Below are 4,984 nucleotides of genomic sequence, written 5' to 3'. Positions count from 1 at the left end.
GGGGGGGGAATGCGTCCCTCCCTCTCGGGCTCCTCTCCGAACTCTGAACTCTCTTCTTCCTGACCGGGAGGCCTGGTCCCCTCCCGGAATCGCAGAGCTCCACCTCCTAGCTTCCGGCCCCGCCCCCTGTGGGGCAGGGGCTACTCGAACCTTTCAGGTACAAAATCTCTTTCCACAGTTAACACTTCTTTCCAGAGACTCCGCTGTCACTGCCGTCTCAGTGAGACAGTGAGCCTGCCACCAGCCGGGCAGGAGGTGGGCACCCTTTCTTTTAACTTTGACTCAACAAAGACATGCCAGGTATGCTGGGGTCTGCAGGTTGGTGAGGCCTTGACCCTGGGTCCTGGGACCCCCATCCGCATTGGGGGAGGCTGATTCCATCTAAAGAAGCCCTAAAGAAGCCGGGAGTGGTGGCGCACGCTTGTAATCCCCGCGCTTGGGAGGCTGAGACAGGAGGAGCGCGCAGGTTCGAAGGCAGCCTCAGCTACTTAGTGAGGCTCTCAGCAACTTAGTGAGACCCTGTTTCCAAACAAACAAACAAACAATATATATATATATATTCATATATATATTCATATATATATTTATATATATTCATATATATATTCATATATATATGAATATATATATTCATATATATTCATATATATTCATATATATATTCATATATATTCATATATATATTCATATATATATTCATATATATATATATATAGTGGTCTGGGAGTATAGCTCGGAGGTAGAAATCCTCTGGGTTCTACCCCCAGTACCATCAAATAAATAACTAAAAAAGAAAGAAAGAAAGAAGCCCCTTTGGGTCCCTAGGGGAGTCCAGGAAATGCTTCTGAGAGTTGGGCTACTTTGAGCTGGCTTGGTGGGGTTGGGAGGGGAAAGGGCAGTTCCGGGGAGGGACAGCCTGAGCAGGGCTGGGGAACAATGTGGCTGTTGATTGCTGGGCATTAGATGGAGAGATCGGGCTGCAGGACACGATGCTATCTTGTCACGGACACCTCCTGAGAATCCTGTTTCGGCCCCTCTCTCCCCTCTGTGTCTGGCTCTGGGAATGCAATATTGACTCAGCAAAGCTGGGCCCTACTCGGGGACACAAAGCCAAATCATTAGTTACATCTGGAATGTGAACAGGCAGAACGGGGTCCTATAAGAGCAAAGAGCCAGGGCTCGGTCCTGGGGTGGGGGTGGGCCGACAGGAGGGGTCAGCCTGGCCCCGGTGCCCAGGGATCACACCCCAGGACGGAGAATGGCAAGAGTCCCCACCCGCCCTCCACGCAAGGGCCTGGCACATACTCCCGGCTGCCCTGCTTTGAGCCAGAACCCTCGTGCAGACTCACACACTGTGAGGATAAAGACCTGTCCGAGCGCAGGGACCCTCGCCAGGCAGGAGGCACCACCACGTGTCCCAGGCTGCAGGCTTGCGGCCCGGGGCCCCTGCCCCTGTTCTCCTCACCCGGCCCCAGATGTTCTCACACCCCATTGCGCCAGACACAGCCCCAGACAGCCGCACAGCTGGCCGGCTAGCCTGTGGGACAGCGGGCTGCCAAGAGCCCGGGAAGGAGGGCAAAGAGGGGACATCTCAGACAACAGAGTCCACTCCTCAGCCAAAACACACAGCTCAGAGGCCGGGACAGGGCCCGCTTAACCCCTTCCCTCCCAGCCTGGCCCCCAAGGAGTCCCTGCCCCTGAGGAGATAGAAAGGAAATAGGCAGACAGGGAAAAGGCCTTGGTAGAAAAAGCTAATTTCCTAAGTTTCCTGAGGGGCAACAAATGCCTGAAACTCCAAAGGCTCAGAGATAAGGAGGCCAGAGCTTCACAAAGCCATCCTGAGTTTCCTAATCAACAAACCCACCAAGCAAGTCTGGCATTCCTGAAAGGAGAGACCCTTCAAAGGACTTGCAAATGCCCTATGCAAATTCTCCTTGGAATCCCAAAAGTCACCGTAATCAAAAGCGAACTTGCAAGCAGTCAGGCATTGGCCAGTCGGATGGCAAAAGGGGGGGACTTTCCTGTTCGGGACCCCCTCCCCTTTTGGGGAGCTGTTCTCTCTCTCTCACAGGTTGTGTTGGCCCTGAGAGAAGGCAGAGTGCATCTGAGGGCACGTGGCTCGGGCAACTCTTGAATAGTGACCTGAAGGCCTCTGCTGGACATCATGGCTGACCAGGCCCCTAGGGGTGACCTGTACCTCTTTTCTGGCAGATCGCGTGGACTCTGGGAGAAAGTAGTTTGCAACTGATGGGCACTTGGCTCGGCAGATCGCGTGGACTCCGGAAGAAAGCAGCCTGCAACTGAAGGCAATTCGGCTTGGGCTACTCTCAAGTATTGTCCTGAAGGCAGCTGCTGGACCCAGAGTTCCAGCCCCTTTGGGGGTGTTCAGCCACCCTTGCCCCATTCCCTGCTGCTTCCAATAAACCTTTTACTCCCCTTCCTGAGGTCTGCGGGTGTCATTCTTCGCTCACCGTAGACAAAAACCCGCCAGGTTTTCTCTCAAGAAACCCCCGTTTCACCCCCACCCCTCCACCACCACAGCCAACCCTTCCGTGTGGGCAAGTAGCATCCTTCTTTGCTTCCTTCCCACTTGTTCATTCATTTTACAAAAACAAATAAGGCATGGTCTTTACTCTCAGGTGCCAGGGTCTGGAAGTTTGCTCTTTTTTTCTTTTTCTTTCTTTCTTTCTTTTTTTTTTTTTTTTTTTTTTTTTTGCAATACTGGGGATGGGACTCAGGGGGCATTCTACCTCTGAGCTACACCCTCAGCCTTATTTTTTATTCTTTGTTTTGAAACAGGGATTCACTGAGGTGCAAAGGGCCTCACTAAGTAGCTGAGGCTGTGCGTGAACCGCGATCCTCTTGCCTCAGCCTCCCAAATGCTGGGATTACAAGTGGCGCCACCATGCCCGGCTAGAGCTTTTAATGCAGTTCAGATTAGCCTGTTCATTTCAACTCCTTCACCGCTAAACCTGGGGTAGGGACTCTTTCAGTTTCTCTGCCTTCTTGTCTGTACCAAGGTATAAAGGCATCTGCTGCAGCAAACTTTAAACTTCACGTTATCCTTGTTTTTACTTTATCTTGACAGACTTGGCAAACTTCTGCCTGGCTGTGAGCAGGAAATCCTTGATTTCTTCAATTTTCCAGGTCATGGAGATGGGTAGCACAGGAGCACAGACAGGCACAGCAGGTGCCAAAAACCGAAGAGGGTGGGGGACAGAAAAGCTTTTTTATATTTTTTATTTTTTATTTTTTTGGTGCTGGGCATTGAACCTAGGGACATTCTGCCAAGCTACATCCTAGCCCCCACCCCTCTTTTTTGAAACAAGGTCTTGCTAAGTTGCTGAGGCTGGCCTCAAACCTGCAATCCTCCTGTCTTAGTCTCCTAAGTACTGGGATTACAGCTGTGCACCTCCATACCAGGCTTAGGAATTCCTTCTAGGTGTCTGACCTTGCTTCCATTCTGAACTCCCTGTGGCAGCAACTGACTGTCCCGCTCTGGCCAGTGGTTCCTCACCTCTAACCTTCAATTCTCCTCAGCCTCCAAGCAGAGAAACAGAAAATGGGTTTAGGAATAGTAGGAGCAGAAGACTGGGGGGAGCTCCAGCAGCTGCAGGCCCCAAGGGCACTGCCTGGGCCCTGGGGGTGCACAGTGCAGCCGGGCTGCAGCTCCTGCCCACTACCTACCATCCTGGGCAAGAGATCCCAGTCCCTGCTTCCCTGTTTGTAAGAGCTGCACATGGATAACTGGGACTTAAAGGGTGGCCACACCTGCCGGGTATAGCGCTGTCCCTGTGCCAACTACCCCCCAGCCCTTTTTATTTTTTATTTTGAGACAGGATCTTCTTATTTGCTGAGGCTGTCCTTGAACCTGTGATCTTCCTGTCTCAGCCTTCCAAGTACCCTGGGATGACAGGCTGATTTATGAATTATTAAAGAAGGGGAAGAGGGCTATCTGATTTCAACCTAGACTCCCTGAGGGCAGGGGCGGTGTCTTCCCCTTCTCCGGACTCACTGGACTTCAGAGCAGTACATCCTGCTCCAGCTCAGTGAGGCTGGAGGCCACTGGGAGGGTCCGATTCCTGCCAGGGCAGAGCTGTGATCTGGCCCCCAGGCCCCTACTGCTCCCTGCCCTCCCACCTGGGACAGGAACCCAAGGTAGTAGGTCCTGTCATCCTGAAACCTCCACCTGACACCGGCCATCGCCTGAACTAGGGACAGCAGGGTTGCAGCCCTGACTCAGAAGCCCTGTCTCAGAAGCACCTCCCAGGGTGTGGATAGGCAAGGGGGATTGCCCCACAGAGGGTCCCCACTAGGGATCAGCCCTGCAGCTCCCCCCGCCCCCGGGCCCTGCGGTGGCGGCTGCTGGTTCCCAGCCCTAAGCTTAACCAGCCACTGATGCCAGTGACCCCGGAATGGGCTGGAGGGGCAGAGGCCCGAGGATCCCCTCACCTTCAGGAAAGGGCCTAGGGCAGGGACAGCAGGGGCACTGCAGAAAGTGTCCAGGAATAAGCAATAGCTGGGAGACAGGACCACAGCCTCTGTCTTCAATTCCTGGGGACCTTTGGCAAGGCCCATCCACTTTATTGGCCTCAGTTTACCTATGAGGTGGGGGGCCTGGGATGGTCATTGCATCTTCTTCTGACTCTCACATTGTTCTTTTCCCTCAACAGGGACAATAAAGTAAAGTCTTTATTGTCTTTACTGAAGTGTCAGGAGTTATCCCAGGTGACAGCCCCACAAAACCACTTGAGAGAAAACACCACCGCAGGAAACCTGAGGATGATACTCAGAAGGACTTGAGAGGGAGAGCTGAGAGCCCCTGGACAGGCCCTGCATTGTTGATTTCCGAGGCTCCGTCTGGCTGGCCAGCACGAGAGACCTGTGGCCATGGCAGCTCCGGAGGGACCTCCTGACCTTTGTGGTCGATGGCAGGGTTTTATCTTGGGCTCCCTCACCCTCCAGCTGGGGCTCCGAAGACCAC

At 53.3% G+C, this 4,984-nt stretch overlaps 1 pseudogene across 1 annotated transcript; it reads right to left on the bottom strand.

The window, feature by feature from the left end:
- Positions 1 to 2,946: 2,946 nt before the first annotated feature.
- LOC308275467 (large ribosomal subunit protein eL38-like) lies at positions 2,947 to 3,152 on the bottom strand (annotated as a pseudogene). Its single transcript has one exon. The product of its transcript is annotated as a large ribosomal subunit protein eL38-like (transcript).
- Between the last annotated feature and the right edge of the window lie 1,832 nt (positions 3,153 to 4,984).

The sequence above is a fragment of the Muscardinus avellanarius genome (assembly GCF_963383645.1).
Source record: "Muscardinus avellanarius genome assembly, chromosome: 16".
Classification (NCBI taxonomy): domain Eukaryota; kingdom Metazoa; phylum Chordata; class Mammalia; order Rodentia; family Gliridae; genus Muscardinus; species Muscardinus avellanarius.
Note: the sequence above shows the minus strand (reverse complement) of the source record. Positions and strands in the feature narration are given on the sequence as shown.